This window comes from Leptodactylus fuscus, chromosome 1, assembly GCF_031893055.1.
Source record: "Leptodactylus fuscus isolate aLepFus1 chromosome 1, aLepFus1.hap2, whole genome shotgun sequence".
Taxonomy (NCBI): domain Eukaryota; kingdom Metazoa; phylum Chordata; class Amphibia; order Anura; family Leptodactylidae; genus Leptodactylus; species Leptodactylus fuscus.
In genome coordinates this window covers 309,672,524-309,690,841 of record NC_134265.1, presented here as the reverse complement: position 1 = coordinate 309,690,841, position 18,318 = coordinate 309,672,524, and the positions used below count along the sequence as shown (strand labels likewise).

General features: G+C 40.5%; 1 protein-coding gene across 9 annotated transcripts in view; it reads right to left on the bottom strand.

Annotated features, from left to right (window-relative positions):
* The window catches only part of SORBS2 (sorbin and SH3 domain containing 2), a 218,724-nt gene that overhangs the window by 186,952 nt on the left and 13,454 nt on the right, over positions 1 to 18,318 (bottom strand). The window contains exon 2 of one of the 9 annotated variants that reach the window (XM_075258861.1): positions 1,150 to 1,267. The exons of the other annotated variants lie outside the window; for them this stretch is intronic. The gene's annotated coding sequence lies outside the window, so the exon portion shown is untranslated. The remainder of the gene's footprint in view (positions 1 to 1,149; positions 1,268 to 18,318) is intronic. 9 annotated transcript variants of the gene reach the window in all.

Below are 18,318 nucleotides of genomic sequence, written 5' to 3'. Positions count from 1 at the left end.
AGTGTATGGCAGCTAGTTCTCACCCACCAGCTCAGGGAGAACTGAAAACTAGAGATGAGGCATGCAGACAGCAAAATCTAAAAAAAAAGTTATATAATGGCCAGAGGTTTGGTAACCTATCTTGAAAAGTCAAATAAGAACAGGTACAGGTACACTCTTAAATATTGATGACATATCCTTAGGTTGGTATTGCAGCTGAATAATAAGAGGCTACATACTGGCCATGTGGCCTATCAACTTCACATCACATGGCTTCAAAAGTGTAAGTGGCACTCTCACAACAAGCTCTGTCACTTTGAACAGCTGATCAATGCGTGCGTAAGATATCTGATCCCCACCAATCTAATGTTGATGACCTGTTCTATAGATAGGTTACCAGTATTGAAGTCCTGGAAACCCCATTATAATGAATACCTGCATGTTTTCTCTATATTTGCAGTTCATTGATGCTGGATATCCTACATTATAGTGACTTGGGCTTTTCTTAACTATTTATTTTCTAGTTTACATTTGCTCCTGTCAGAATTATATGTGTGAAGTGACTATTTCTTTGTAATGTATCTTTTTGTCTGTACTTGAAGCCTACAAATTGTACAGTGCTGCAAAATATGTTGGCGCTATATAAATAAAAATGAATTATGTATGACCAGTAGTATAAGTAGTAATTGATGGGGTGGTGGGAATGGGGGCAGACTGCTCCTTATTGTACATGACTCGTGTCTCAGGGAGAAATGTAAAATGGGCTGCAGCCATAATGTAACACCATGTATGAAGACTTATAGAACAGACTGACCAGCAAAACTCTGTATATATTTGGAAACTCAGGTACCCTTTAAATTTGACTGGACACGTTCTAACCTACACATAGTAGGATATTTTTATTTTGTTGTAGGTTTATTTGAGAAATAGAAATGTCCCCACTGAATATACAAAGGTTTTCAATATTGGCTATTGAAGTATAGTTAACCCTGTGTAGACATACAGTCCTGGATGATCATCCCGGGGACCTTAATTAGTAAAGGTGATTGATTTTATCCACATTCACTTGTCCTTATAGACATGATGCATATTGTGAGGCAGATTTATAACAACTTAGTTGCAATGACAACATCCAGAAGCTTTAAAAGGCGTGGTTTAGAAAAATAATACCTTAACACCTTGTCAAGCTTGTCAGATCTGCTTGCCTCAGACTTATCTAATCAGATGTGAAGGAATCCTGTGCTCGGTCTGCCACACCTGATTGAACAGGATGGAGCCAAACTCGGATCTGTCAAGACAATGAAACTTATGTACTTTAGAAAATCATCCTCTGAAGCTTAAGGAAGTTCTTCACCAATATAGGGTAATTTTGTTATTAGAAGTACCTAAAAACATTTAATGAGGGAAATAGTGTCATAATAATTTGCTAAATTAAAGGTTTTATATGAGACTAAACTATTGATAAGCTCTCCTTAGGATAGGTCATCTGTATCAGATCAGCTGTCTGAAGAGACTACAGTGTAAGGCTCCGTTCCCACGGAGTAATGTGCCGCTCATTCTGACACGTAAACACGTGTCAGAGTGAGGCGCTTCAAAACAGATCCCATTGACTTCAATGGGTTCGGTCTTACGCGCGCTACCCATTAAGCTCAATGGGAGGCTTTTTTACCTATTGCTTTCAATGTGATACGTGCGTATCACATTGAAAGCAATAGGTAAAAAGCCTCCCATTGAGTTCAATGGCTAGCGCGCGTAAGTCCAAACCCATTAAAGTCAATGAGATTCTGTTTTACTGTGCTCACTCTGACACGTGTTTACGTGTCAGAATGAGCGGCGCGTTACTCCGTGGGAACAGAGCCTAAAGAAGAGTGTCTGCAGTCTCTTCACTATTTACCAAGTACACAGCTGTACATTGTATAGTGCTCAGTATTACAGCTCAGCACCATCCAATTGAATGAAACTGAGCTGCAAACAGGCCATGTGACCAATGAACATGATGCCACATGGCTTGTGAAGAAGAAGCAGCCCTTTTATTCGTGATGACGATCTTATGGCATGGGTGCCAGAGGTGGCATTCGGAGCCCTCTCTTTGGGCACCCAATCGTGGAACAGATTATACTACCGTATGTGGGGGCCACTGTGGAGCAAATTGTACTGTGTGGGGGTCACTGTGCTGTGAAGCAGATTGTACTGTGTGGGGGTCACAGTAGAGCAGAAATCTCTATAAAGCCCCATTCGTATGACCATATTTTGCAAGTCTGTAATTGTGTACAATTGTGGATCCGCACATTATTAAGGTTAAATTGCCATGTTGGCACTTTGTGATAAATTAGTGGGTTTTGGGTTGCAGTTTGGGCACTCTGTCTCTAAAAGGTTCACCATCACTGCCTTATATTTTCTTGCTCTGTCTAGTGCCAAGTGAGGGATAACTCCTCTGTGACAACCATATATCAGGACTGTCCAGGTTTGACAGCTGACACTGAAAGAAACATTCATTGTAGTTTATCAATTACATAAAAATTAGCATTTTAACAATTCCTAAATGCTAAAGGACGGACTACCCATAATAACTAAGACTCTAGGAAATGTCCCTGCCAATGCTGTCAGCAGAATAGTGGCATCCCATCAATAGAGATCTCCTAGGAGCTGTCAGGATGTACTGAATGACATTGCTCCTGGAGAACTCTATTGAAGGAATTGAGTTGCTGTAGAGGGCTTATTATTATAATTATTCCCTCTTGCAAATTAATCGATGCATTATAGAAACAATTTCTAAGGAAATTGCTGATAGAATAATTATTACAGAGCCTCTGAACAAGAACTTCACTTTAATTTTACCGTAACCTAAAAATACAGTAAGGGTGAATTCACACTGAGTAAACACTAGCTTATTCTGAACGTAAAACACGTTCAGAATAAGCGGCGTCTAAAGCAGCTCCATTCATTTCTATGGGAGCGGGGATACGAGCGCTCCCCATAGAAATGAATGGGCTGCTTCTTTCACTCCGTGCAGTCCCATTGAAGTGAATGGGGAGTGCCGGCGTGTACGCTCCGGCATGAGCAGAGCTTGCCGTATACGCCGGCACTCCCCATTCACTTCAATGGGACTGCACGGAGTGAAAGAAGCAGCCCATTCATTTCTATGGGGAGCGCTCGTATCCCCGCTCCCATAGAAATGAATGGAGCTGCTTTAGACGCCGCTTATTCTGAACGTGTTTTACGTTCAGAATAAGCTAGCGTTTACTCAGTGTGAATGCACCCTAATACAAAAAATATCATAAAAGCAAATTTCTGGAGGAAGCTGCATGGAAACATCTAGAGAGCCCAATTGTTCAGTAAAAAATGGTCTTTTGGAAAGGTGGTCCATTTAAAGATAAGGGTCAATAGCAGTAACAAAGACTGGCCCTTCCAGATCTACAGCTACTCTTTTGCTGTGCCACTGCCAGCCATGGGAACTTTGATGCATCACCATGTTCCCAGTGCAAAAGGAAAGTATTGGTGATGGCCATTATGTGGTTGTGGGGCAGAGGGACTACAAGCAGGTGGTTCGTAACTAATAACAGTCTCCTAACGTACACCCCTGCCAACAGCCCCTTAGCTGTATACATGCATATTTGCTTTCATATGCAAGAAAGAAACTCCATCCAGTGACAGGGAGGTGAGTTAAAGTATTGTTCTAGACCAGGGGTGGGCAATTACTTTTTAATTTAGGGGCCACATGAGAAACTGGAATGGTTTTAGAGGGCCAGAATAAGTTAAAGGGATGCTGGTCAAAGACAACCACAAAATGGCCAACAGAACAGCCGACTGTGCATGTCCGTCAGCCATTTTGTGGTGGTTTCATGTAAGAAGAGGTGGAGAATGGCCGATGGAGCAGAAGAAAGGTGGCGCTGGATGGATGACAACGCTGTGCTCAGAGCACAAGGGAACGCTTTCTGAGTGCAGGGGAACACTCTTGTACAACGATCTCACACAGGCCGTCAGAGATAGTTAGAGGGCCAGATGTGGCCCACGGGCCGTACAATGCCCAGGTCTGTTCTAAACTATAATCTTGATCATTACTTACCAAGCACAGTGCCGTACATTGTATAGTGGCTGTGCTTAGTATTGCACCCTATCCCCATTCATTTGAATGAGATTGTGTTGCAGCCTGGCCATGTGAACAATATATGGGAAGTCACTGGCCTGAGAAGAGGAAGCGGAGATCAATATCACAGTCCCAAACAAGCATTTTATTTGCATATTTTTCCCACGGAGCATGTGATCCTCCCTACTACAGTTAGATCTCTGTAAAGAGACACAATATCCCCCAAAAGTTGTATAGTTACACAGTTAGTGGGTAGAAAAACATGCTAGATCTATCAACTTCAGTTGTTTCCAGAGGAAGGAAAAATTACTCTGTTAATGGCACAGGCTGAATTCACCAGTAAGTGGAATAAATTCCTTCTTGAAGCTACAAGCACATGACCGTAGTGGTTTTTACTGTTTGCAAAAACAGATCCGCATTGTATCAGTATGTGACTCATGATCACAGATCCACAAAAAGACTTCTATGATCCCCTACACCTGTATGGGTGAGTCTGTGCTGCAAATGCAGACAGAAATAGGACTTGCTTAAAGAGGACCTTTCATCAGATTGGGCACATGCAGTTCTATACACTGCTGGAAAGCTGACAGTGCGCTGAATTCAGCGCACTGTCGGCTTTCCCAATCTGTGCCCCGGGTAAAGCGCTATCGGTCCCAGTACCGTCGCGCTTTATAGTCAGAAGGGTGTTTCTTACAGTTAGCCAGGGACGCCCTTCTGCCCAGCAGCACCTATAGCACTGTACAGTGTGAGCGGGGAGGAACGCCCCCTCCCTCTGCTCACACAGCTCGTCCATAGACGAGTATTATCAGGAGCGGGAGGGGGTGTTCCTCCCCGCTCCACAGTACAGCGCGATAGGTGCTGCTGGGTAGAAGGGCGTCCCTGGCTAACTGTCAGAAACGCCCTCCTGACTGTAAAGCGCTACGGTACTGGGACCGATAGCGCTTTACCCGGGGCACAGATCGGGAAAGCCGACAGTGCGCTGAATTCAGCTCACTGTCAGCTTTCCAGCAGTATATAGAACTGCCTGTGCCCAATCTGATGAAAGGTCCTCTTTAATGTTTTCTGATTTCTACATCCCAGATGCTGATCAGTAAACACTATGGATGTGTTTATGAGGCCTTAGAAATGGATCTGCATACTATCCGTAATTGAAAACAATATACTATAAACAATTACCTGCGCATGGGGCCTGAGGATGACCCCCTGCAGGCAATGAGACAGATCCCTGGATTAACAATCTACATCAGTACCAGTAGTCCTGTATACTGTTTTGTATAAGGAAGATGTCTCGCCATCACCAAATCCTGCGGGAGCATGTTACATAATTTTACAGTTTGGACAGTAAAGGAATGCTTCCAAGCTCTGTGATGAAATTACATTTCCTTTAACTGTAAGCAGTGACCCTGTTTGGTTCATGAAGCAGACTTTTACAAGCTTGTACATAATTATACAATGATATTATATCTTTATACCAGAGATCTGTATTTCCCTCTTATATTGTGACACCATTATTTTATGCAACGGCATAACTCGAGGAGGTGTAGATTGTGCAGAAGCCTTAGGGGGCCCATAAGACGTCTCTTCACAATAAGGGGCGATAAATACTATAAACAATACATAAGGGTTGAAATGTAGCTGCAAAACATTATAGTTACAACATCTTTTGCAAATGGAACTCGGGGACAAAACTGTGATTTGTGTCTCATCTTGAAGACTTGAGGCACGTGAAAAATCCCTTATGACTGTGACCTCTATAAATCTTGCTGTAATAGTTGTGACAGGGGGAGGTTTCTGTATTATGCCCTTAACAACAGAAATCTCAGGAATTTTCAGTGATTTCTTCGCTCTGCTGTTAACCAATCACTTTAAAGGTAAAGTCTGCCTGTATTCTAACTTCCAAACTCACATTGCTTAAGACATGTTAAAAATCCTTGAAGTTTTTGTAAGTATTTGCAAGTAGAATAATCTGAGTGTTATTTTTCCTTGTAACTTATCCCTTTAATCAGAAGTATAATTGCTGGAGGCGGCATGGTGGTGATGGTGGTGGAGGAGGGTCCTTGCTTACAACTAATGTAGCAGGAAAAGAAGGCCTTGATAATGAGACTAAACATTAAGTGGAGCGAAAGACTTAGTATTAGAGAATTTATTGGTGAGTATAAGAAATAATATAACTTTAAGTAAACAGTCTTAGACGGAACCCATCATGTGCTCATGTATATCATCAGCATGTCATAGATCAGGAGAAGTTGAGCACATTGATATATAGTTTTGTGGGAACATATTTGCATTTCATTCATTTGAATCCCTGCTGTTTGTATGCTTTGGAGTCCAGTGGGCGGTCCTATCCATTGACAGCTATATCTGTATGCTTTGGATATTCATAGGACTGCCCACTGGACTCCTAATCATAGAGATACAAATTAATGATATGCAATTTATACTGAATCTTCACAAAACTATATATCTGTTCAAGTCCACCTGCTCTATACCATGCTGCCTATGTTAAGACCATATTCAACATGGCAGGTTCCCTAGGCTGTCCTGTCAAACAAGGACTTTATTTTCTGCCCTATTAAGACATATAATTAATTAAGAGAAGAGCAGCCAAGATTTTAAGGGGAATGGATGGATTGGAGTACAACGGTAGATTAATAAACTTGGGGTTATTCAGTTTAGAGAAAAGACGTCTACGGGGAGATCTAATAACAATGTACAAATACTTGAAGGGACAATACAAAGAACTTTCTAATTATCTTTTTACTCCTAGGCCAATGACAGTGACAAGAGGACATCCCCTATGTCTGGAGGAGAGAAAGTTTCACCAGAAACATAGAAGGGGATTCTTCACAGTAAGATCAACAAGGCTCTGGAACTCTCTGCCCCAGGAAGTGGTGATGGCGGATTCATTAACCCCTTCCCGCCGATGGCATTTTTTGATTTTCGTTTTTCGTTTTTGACTCCCCTCCTTCTAAACCCCATAACTTTTTTATTTCTGCGCTCCCAGAGTCATATGAGGTCTTAATTTTTGCGGGACAATTTTTTCTTCATGATGCCACCATTAATTATTCTATATAATGTACTGGGAAGCAGGAAAAAAATTCAGAATGGGGTGGATTTGAAGAAAAAATGCATTTCTGCGACTTTCTTACGGGCTTTGGTTTTACGGCGTTCACTGTGCAGCCAAAATGACATGTCCCCTATATTCTGTGTTTCGGTACGGTTCCAGGGATACTAAATTTATATGGTTTTATTTACATTTTGACCCCTAAAAAAAATTCCAAAACTGTGTTAAAAAAATTTTTTTCTAAAAGTCGCCATATTCCGACGGCCGTAACTTTTTTATACGTAAGTGTACGGGGATGCATAGGGCGTCTTTTTTTGCGGGGCTGGGTGTACTTTTTAGTTCTACCATTTTCGGGAAATGTTATTGCTTTGATCACTTTTTATTCAAATTTTTATCAGAATCAAAACAGTGAAAAAACGGCGGTTTGGCACTTTTGACTATTTTTCCTGCTACGGCGTTTACCGAACAGGAAAAATATTTTTATAGATTTGTAGAGTGGGCGATTTCGGACGCGGGGATACCTAACATGTATATGTTTCACAGTTTTTAACTACTTTTATATTTGTTCTAGGGAAAGGGGGGTGATTTGAACTTTTAATACTTTTTATATTTTTTTATATTTTTTTTTACTTTTTTTTTAAATTTTTGTTTTGCATTTATTAGACCCCCTAGGGGTGTTGAACCCCAGGGGGTCTGATCACTAATGCAATGCATTACAATGCTAATGCATTGCAATGCATTGCAAAAAATCATCATCTCTTTTGCAGGCTGCATAGACCAGCCTGCAAAAGAGAGAATTTGCAGACCGGCTGGGAGCCTTTAACAAGGCTCCCGGCTGTCATGGCAACGTGACGTCGGCCCTGGAGCATGCTCCAGGAGCCGGCGATCTCTGCCAAAATGGCGGCGCCCATGCGCCGCCGGGAAAATGGCGCCTCCGGCGCCTTTGACAGCAGCGCCGGAGGGGTTAATGCCTCCGATCGGTCCGGGGACCGATCTGAGGCATTAGAGCCGGTTGTCTACTGCTTAAAGCAGTAGACACCCGGCGGCTATGGCGGCCGCCCGGCTCCCGGGCGGTCGCCATAGTTACAGACCCGACACGCGCCGTACTATTACGGCGCATGTCGGGAAGGGGTTAAACAAGTTCAAAGAGGGCCTGGATGCCTTTCTCGAACTGAAAAATATTACAGGTTATGGGATTTAGTTGATCCAGGGTTTTACACTCATTGCCAGTTTACATCTCAAGTTCCAGAGGTTTCCACTTCAGTAGCCATTACAGCCAAATGCATGGTACATTGTATTAGTCATTACTGCAATTAAAAAGGACTGGCTGAACCCAGTCTTAGGGTACGACACAAATTCAGGTTTTGTTGTTGTTGTACTTTTTGAAGCCAAAACCCTATAAAGGACAGAGGGTACTTCCATTTTATTTTATTTTTTTGCAATACAAAAAAATTTTTTACTTCAAAAACTGCAACAACAAAACCTAATGGTGTGTTCTTAGCCTTAGTTTACTTGGCACTCTATGCAATTACATCAAGCCATCCATACTGTTTGTTCTTTGAGAGACGTCAGGGACTGACTGCTCCTATCTAACATATTCCCAGGTTTGTCAGAGAATTGTCTGTTCATGTAGGAGGCTTTGACCTTCTGGTTGTGCCTTCTGGACAATACAATGAGCCAACCTTTGTGTCAGGGCTTAGCAATTAAACATAACCTGTTCTGTATAAATCTAATGATAGACCCCCATACTAAACAATACATAGAACACAAATGTTACAATTACCAATTATGTTCATTACAGTAATGTCAAATTATTACTTATGAAAGGGCAAGGACATGCTTATGTTATATGATGTGATCTAGACTGTATTCAATGTATACTAAAAAGGATATATTCTGCAAAATCAGTACCCTGTATAGAGGGCTACAATAAGGCATATTCTCCTCCTAATATGTACACAGATTCAATACTGTGGCAAATACATGTGCAGCTAAACCTAAGAACCCACCTGCTTCTTCTGTATACATCTTTTGTGTATATATGTACAGTACACCCCAGGTCACACAACATATGAGCATATCTTTGCCTCTTTTTATGTTTATTTTATATTTGTTTTCACTGTAAGGGTGGGTTCACACCTGTGCCCGGTCTCCACGTTCAGGTTTCCACCGTCTGCCCTGAGAAACTGGGCAGGGGACGGACACCCAGTAGTCAGTTTTCAAACTCATCCACTTGAATGAGTTTGCAGAGTGTCCGCCCGTGAGTGTCTGCTGCCTGTCCGTGGCAAAACCATTTTTTTTTAACCGGACACAAAGTCGGACATGCAGGACTTTGTCGCTGGTTAAAAACAAACGGTTTCGCCGTGGATAAGCAGAAGACGCTCACGGGCGGTCACTTTGAAAACCCATACAAGTGAATGGGTTTGAAAACTGACCGCCGTGTTTCCATCCCCTGTCCAGTTTCTCGGGGCAGAAGATGGAAACCCACTGGATTGGCTAAAGCAGAGACTGGGCGCAGATGTGAACTTGCCCTACATTATGATCATACAATGTTTTCTAGATGTTGTGCTTTGTATGTATTTTTTATAAGGAGGTTCTGGAGAAACTAAGGAGGTTGACTGTAGATCAGGCTAGCTAGCTAGTAAGTCAGGCTAGCTAAGTTCATAGAGCCTAAAACACTTATTAAAGCTGACCTTCTTAAATAACATAAGAAGCCCTTTACTGAAGTTCATAAAGTTTTTTTTTTTTTTTTTTTTAAATATCTTCTATGTTGACATATCATAGCTTAAAAATAGGCCCAAAAGCTTCACTGTGGCTGCAGTAGTAAGAGATTCATATGTCATGATGTCCAGTGTTATGCTGTGGTTTTTAACTCAAGAGATACATCAATACCACCACAGAAAAATTCTGACAGGTTCAGCTTCTCTCTGAAAACCCTAGATGAAAACTTTTGCAAGGAGAACCTTTCATCCACACAATGATGGGCACTATAATGAACAGGGGCATAACTACCGGGATAGTCTGGGTGGAAGGGTCGGTCCTGGAGAAGGGGAGGGGTGTCGGTCGGGGGGTAAACCCATGTCAAATGTTTGCCTTAGAGCCCCGCCATTCCTAGTTACAATACAGATAATGAATACCCAACAGACCAAATTATAGTCATCGAGATTTCTCGGGTACTGTTGGTGTTCGCCATTGGATGGATTTGTCTTTAGCATCCATTTCATTCTTCTGTTTCTAGGCCAGAAGATTGGAAATTTACAGTATATTGCATATGAAATTGGCAGTTTCAATCAAGAAATTGCTGAGACTGCAATGTATACATAGTGCCTATCCATATGTATGTGTGGCCCCTGAGAAGAAATTTAACGGACCATGCTACATGGATGAACACTTCGAATTACTTATTAAAATTAATAACACATTGCATTGTATATTTGTGTTTATAAACTTTGCAAGTCCCTTATCATTAGAACTAATGATACGCAATATATTGTTTATTTTTCATCTTAACCTATGAGCATTGTGCACATTCCAGAACATGGATATAAAGCTTTATAATACTAGAGGAACATTGTGAAGTGGCGTAGTGTATATCAGGGGAATATGAAAAACACAGACTCTCATAGTCAAACATATTGTACAGACTATGTTTGTATAGTAAAATCTGACTGTACTTTAATACATAACTAGAAACCTAATCATTAACTTCAAGACAGTTATGTAAATCTCTAATGTGAAGTGGACTTTCTGCTTATCCTTACATTTTAGATGTGGTTTCCCATCCCATATAAAAAAGCAGAAATAACTATATAATACATTACTTAAGTGTATTTATAATGTGTTCAATTAGTAATATACATATAATGGACGGTGTTTATGGATTTCCTGGTTCCATATGGCTTTATGACCAGTTTTATGGCTTGCGGACAATTTTCAGCTGTTCATAGAATCCCTTTAACATTAAACTGGCTTATTACATAATAAAAAAAATGTTTGTAAATGTGATAAAGGAAAACCAAAACCATTGAGTTCACATAGAATAAAGTCATATAAAAAAGTATCATACCTCTGCAAATAACATGGTGTGAAATTTCTTGGCTAGTAAAAATTCTGGTAGTTATTTGATATGTAACAATCTGTGTCCAATGTATAAGCTAAATTATAGAGAACCAGATACCTGTGTAGAAGGTCTCTGATCAGAGCTCATCTTTGGTTATGTGAGTGCATGTTGATGGACAGACAGATAATGGGAAGGACAGCTTGACACATAGTATAGCAGGGACGTATCTTGCATCCCCAATTTCCCATGCTGTTGTCACTGTGATTGTCTGAGGGTTCCTTTGTCTATAAGAGAAGATTCTGTCAGCACAAGGAGATTTAACAACGTGGTTTAAGATGTTCTTGTGCTATCCTGAGCATACCTGAAGGTCAGGAGTGCCCAGTATGTCCCCATGAGCAACTGCATGCAACTGACACTATAGACTTTGTTGTATTTTTACATATAGACAAAATGTGCATATCTTATTTTACAGTATTTCCTACATGAGTTTTACAGACCAAGCAACATATCTGTCGATGTAGACAATACTTGCTGGCAAGAGTAGACTGCTGCAGCGACTTTTTAAGTGATAGCTCTTAATGCAGAGTCAAAGTTAGGTAAAATTGACATCTTCACTGAAGATCCATTAGGAGCTGCCATCATAGACATTAAAAAATGTCAACCAAAAAAGACCTGCAATACGACAGACACTGGAACAGTATGACCGAGCAGAAAAAAAGAAACTAGGCACTGATCTGAACATAGCCTTAAAACGTTCATATTGGGAGGAATCTATTAAGACTACCATTTCCTTAATAATGGTGTGAAAGGGGCCTGAATGTAAATCTGCAAAAGTCAGGGATTGGCTTAGATTTTTTTGTATAACTCACACCAATTTTCTGGCATGAGTTATAATAAATATGTCGGTCCAAGATATCCCTGCCCCAGGCTCGCCCTATACCATCCGCTGTCACAGCCAGTGTCATGCAAAATGTGGCGTATCTTTTGTGCCATCTACGGCAGAAAACTGCCATAAACATGATAGTAAATCTCCCTCCCATTGTAGGTTCTAATGCAAACTACAAAGTAAACTAAAAAGAAGATTGGCTATGTGAATGTTGGGTTTACAGCAGTGCTTTGTAAACTGTGAGATGGGCATCACTGGTGAAACATAGCTAATGGCTGGTGAGGTATCCGCTGGTGTCAAAGCAAGGACTCTAAAGCAGGAACTGCACTGATGTCTTCCTGGCATGATCAACAAGCGTCCACAGGTTCTACACTGGGAAGTCTGCAGACTCCAGCCTGCTCTACACTGGAGGTAGGAGGCTCCTCTCTTGTCTTCTCTTTGTTGTAGGGATACTCCTGGAAGGTGTGGAATTGGGGAAACTTTTGCTGCAATTTGGAAGGCTTTACTTCGGGAGAATGCTGCTGCCAACTGGCTAGAGCGGGAAGCTGTACTTACCACTACGAGAGGGGAAGGTAGGGGTAGTGCGGCTACCAGTGATCCTATATTGTGGTGTTGGCACTTCTGCACAGGTATTTTGTGTTGCACTTGCACTGTGGTATTTGTTTGGCACGGTTTTGGAGGTATTTTCTCCTGGACACTGGTATTTGGCACTACTTGGAAAGTATTTTGCATTGCAATGTGGTACTTAGTATTGCTTGGAATATTATGTGTTCTGTGGAAAGGTCTTCCTTTCGAAAAATGCATTTAGTGACGGGAAATCCTTTTATAAGGAATTTGTTTGCAGGGCACACCACTGCAATGTAAGACTTCTATAAAATATCTATAGAAAACAAGCTTACACGACCCCATCCCGGGCACCTTTGGGTTTAATGTTTACATCCATATGTTAGGTTATTACGTTACAAAGATGTCAGTTCTTTTAGTAATATTATTTGTACTCTTTTCATATAGGGTATTACTTTGAGTTTTCATTTCTTTTTCCCGGACATGCCTTGAATAAATTACATATTTGGCATTTACACAGTTTATAGTGTTTTGATGTAATTGAAACTGCAGTCTCTTAATAAATTCATCAAAAGGTTTCTAAAATATTGGTGAGTACTTCCTTTTCCTCAGGCACCTGCATTCATCTAAACTCACCTTTAAGGAAGCTTGAAGTTTAACTTACTGTTGACTTTTATACCCACATTACTTTCCTGCAATTTTGTGGCATGCAGACTACAAACATTTACTGTTAGAAAGAACTAGATTTACGCCAAAGCTAACGTTATTACGAAGCTCTAGTAATCACAGGTGTACTATGGAAGCTGCGCATACATGTATACTCTCTCTGTACTGTACACCATATCATAGATGGTACAGTGCAGCATTACTCCTATGTACAAGAGGTCAAACTATCAAATTTTTATGTTACATGTAAAGGAGCTATATGTATTTAGTAAAACAGAAGATATGCATCTCCATGTCACCAATATTTTTCTGTTCTCTTGCTGCTCTGATGCTCCTCTAAGGTGCTGTCCTATTTTTGTGAATTGATCAAATCTTAAGATCTTAACTTAAACGCAGTTTACCCCCTCCACCATACATATTCAGCTCTCACCACCATGTTACAGAGCACATTACAGCGATGAACAAGGTACCTTTGTTATACAGTATATGTTATTTTTTTAGATTTGGAGAAAAACAACTGTGAAATCTTATGCAAATAAAGCAGTTGGTGCACTGGGAGTGAGACTTAGGCTCAGCTCAGCTTTTACTACTCAGACCCCTATCATCTTCTGCCTTGCCATTCTGTGCAGTGCGAGTTTCTCCTCCCACTACTATGACATCACCTGTCTTACCTAAGAAGCAAGATAAGTGCTCTGAGAGCTGCAGGCCCACCCCCAGTGCACCAACTGCCTCATTTGCATAAATAGTTTTTGCACATAACAAAGGTATATTGTTTTTAACTATATTTTTAACTATAATGAGATGGTAGCAGTATAATAGGGTTGGTGGAGGTGGCAATGTCCAATCGTCTGCAAAAAAGCAGTGTGCAGCGCAGAGGGAATGCCTTTGGCAAAATGAGAGAGGCGCACATTTTGCCAAAGGCATTCCCTCTGCGCGGCACCCTGCTTTATTTGCAGATGATTAGACATTGTTTGCGGGCCTGGACTGGCTACAGTGGAGATTGATTGGACTGCCCCACTCTGGCGTCTATCCTCATTTTTTGATTCCACTTTATCATACATAACAGAGTCTGAGGAAGGTCAGTGGACCGAAAACGTTCACTCACACTTTACCAATAAAATACATGGTGATTGGTTCAGCATTATACAGTGTGAAGTTCATCTTTTGCCTATTGAGATGGGTTGGGACCCTAACTACGTCTGTATCCCTACATACAATAAGCCTCTAGTTACGTCACTGGAGACAGTGAATGCAGATCACTAGTGCTTTGTAAAAGCAAGAAATTATATTTGTTGCCATTGCATTTTGTTGTGCTTGAATCTGGTATATCTTGCCTAAAGGCATGCCGAATGCTTATTCCTGGCAGGCGAATTGGGTACCTGAAGAACAAACATGCTTTCAGAAGTCAAGGTAATAAACCATTTCCCTTCTGTACTATTCTAGTTTTGAACGTTTTGTCGCAGTTTTGTACGCATGTATCCTCTATACATATCTACAGATACACCTTCAGTTTTCACAACATACCTAGCCCTGCAATGTAATAAGTCCTGCATGGATAAATCTTTCATATGAAGCACATACTATACAGTAGCTACTCTGGGAATTCCTGGATTACTGCACCGCTAATGTGAATAAGGTCAATGGATGTATTTAATTATTGCCACACAGACATTATTGGTGGTTTCACTTTGTGCTGAGCTCACTTGGTTTGTAAATTTCAATAAAAAATGCATGATGTAAGCTACAGCTATGTCGCTCCTATTAGATCTTCAGACGTATTAGATGTTGCTTAGTACAGCATCTAATAATAGAGGATAGCAAGGACTGGTATAAAATCAATGGACTAGACAAACATTTACTCTAAGTGGCACAGTGTGAACATACCCAAGTGTCGTGCAGTACACCAGGGTGATCGTATTGTTAAAATGTTCCCTGTAAAGCACTAGGTAACCAGAATATACACAATACTTGCTGATTCTCTTGGGACAAGTTGATCCCCTGTCAATTAATGCAGATTTTTAATATGCAGACTATTGCATATTGTTGTCAGCAGCTTCTAAATCATCACAGATTATATTTTTTACTTTGAATAAAGCAGATTATTGGAAATAAATATAGAATAAAAATCATGGATTTAGTACTGTGACCTCTTCAAGTAAGCGAAATAATAATAATAATAATAATAATAATAATAATAATAAATAAATATTTCCCCTACAAGGTGGCAGCACCAGACTATGAAACCCCCCCCCCAAAAAAAAATAAAAAAAAAAATAAATAAATAAAATAAAATAAAATATGAAATTTAACAATCAGACTGTGGACAAAAGTGAAAACTTATTGAGGGCCACACTGTGGCTCAGTGGTTAGCACTGCAGCCTTGCAGCGCTGGAGTCCTGGGTTCAAATCCTGCCATAGGCAAAAAACCCATCTGCAAGGAGTTTGTATGTTCTCCACGTGTTTGTGTGGATTTCCATCCCATATTCCAAAGACATACTGATAGGGAAAAATGTACATTTTGAGCCTTATGTGGGGCTCACAATCTACATTTAAAAAAAAGAACTTATCTGGATGGAATTCTTCGGAATTTATAAAGCTCGTAACTCTCAGAGAATCTGTGGACAAACTACATTTCTAATGAATCATCTCCCTGCTCTCATTCTATGTGTATCCCTCTCTTTTCCACCCTCCCCTGCAATGGCATCACAGGTAATAAATCACTCCCACATCCAAAGTCACATGTTGTTGTGACCTTTCATTTGCTGGCTGAACTGCTCACAGGGAGGGGTAGTGAGCTTCACAACGAAATTTTACTCTGAGGTCAATGACCTAAAAATAAATCCGATAAATGGTGCTGAATTTAAAAAAGTTATTGTAGTTTGAATATAATATGGTACCCACTTGCACCCTACATTAGAGTAAGGTGTTGTTATGATGATATCAGTATAATACGACCGTCCCCTTGATATAATACATCACTTTTATTTGTGGCCAGCCGCTCCTGATAGATGACAGTGGTATGCAGCCTTGAATACATTAATTCTTTGTTACACTTCAACACGGACAAGTGTTAAAATTTACTTCACTTGAAAAACACACACACAATGCTAGTACATAGCTTTCCGGTTATAGCCAAGCATTTGTCAGCTCATAATCCTCTGCTATGAATTACTTATATGCTTCCCCTCCTAAATCTTAACCAGCATGTTATTGCCAGTTTTATACAACCATGTGCTGTTGATGTACAGTGCGAAATATGCGCCTTTACCCAAACACCAGCAGCGTCCAGGATTGTGCGGTGTCTTATTGACAAAGCTTCTTCAGTTCAAGAAAAAAAAAAAAATCACCCAACAACATCTTGGCAACGTTGCATTTCCATTGCAAATGAATTGTAGCTTGGAAAGATGCTTGTCATTTTGGCCAGTCCTTCACGAAAATGCCAAGACCCTGAAGTCATGAATACGAGCAAGGCTTAATGTTTCTAGTAGAGAGGGTTTTATTCCTCTTTTTGGCAGCATGGCACTCTTTAGCCAGACTGTCAATACTCCGGTTTTGTCAAGTAGATTTTACTATGGAAATTTATTTCAAGAGGGCTCTTAGGCTGAAGACAGTTGCCAGAATGTACAAATCCTGCTCCTCTTCTGCAGGACTGAGGGGATATGCGAATATTCCACAACAGCGAAACTTGTGATTTATTCGTCATTTCTTCCCTGAAGAGTCTGCACACTTTAGTAAAGTTACATGAAGAGTCTCAATAGGTTTTTTTATGTACTTGAATTATAATGTTGTATATGGCATTGTCATTTATATTACAGTATGACACTGGAGTTTAGATTATGTGGCAAAGGTAGCCATTGTGGCCGCTTTCCTAAAACCCATGTGGAAGAACTTAAAGCCAGACAAGATGAGTATGGATTACAGTATAAGTTCACCTTTACAGATTTAGACTCTGTACTTTCTATATATAATGCATTCTTCTTAAGTTTATTGCTGCAAAGGGTATTTCTAACAGGCTGTTATGGTTGCCACCATCAACTGCAATGAACCACGCCAGTATGTGAGAGTACCAGTACCAATACGCCAGTATATGGAAACTACCTATTGCCATTGTAAAAGAGGCTTCTTGCATCTCTGGGACCATGAATATTAGTATATGTTTCTTTTTGTTATTTTCTTCCATGTTAGTGGTCCCAGGAAGTGCTGATCTTCAGCTTAACAACTATAAAGACTATCAATGTGGACTTTGATGATTTGACCATTATCATTATAGCCATCTATGTGACTGCACTGGACTGATTACCTCCCTAGAAGGTTTCATATAGATGGATATACTATATAATTGTAGAAGGTGAAGCTATGGTTCACAGTAGGTTACAGACAATGGTACAGGTGCAAAATACCGATAATGCGTCCTCTCACACAAGTTCAATCCATGAGGGAGGTGGATGCCTAGTATTCCAAAGGCATACTGTACAGGTTAGATCTTGCTGTGAGCCATTGCTTCACCTAATATCAGGTAAACGTGCCCATGTTTCAGTGATATGATTTATAATGACGTGAAGTGGTTTTGTTTTTAGCATAGGGACTTACAAGATATGGGGACCCTTGACGTGGGTTGCAAACTTGCTTATTTTGGCCAAAATACCTACTAATACTCCATGGTTATTAATTTATCTAACAGTATGGGCATCACTAATAGGCTGTAAACTAGCATAGTGCACCTCGCATTACCATGTGATTGGGTCCTATATAAGCCTTCTCTGTGTGTATTTGGCGTACTAGGCATCCACCCACTGATACATTGAGAGGGAGAGTGGATGTGTTATCAGGATTTTTCCACCTGTGCAATCTCCGCCATATTCCATCTGGGCCTGTATGCATCCTGCTGTGAACCCTTACTTCACCTGATACTAGGTAAATGCGCAATGCTTTTCAGTGATATGATTTATAGTGTCTTTTTCAGTGAAAACTTTGGTAAATACATTTTGAAAAAAGTATCTTCTTAAAAGGGA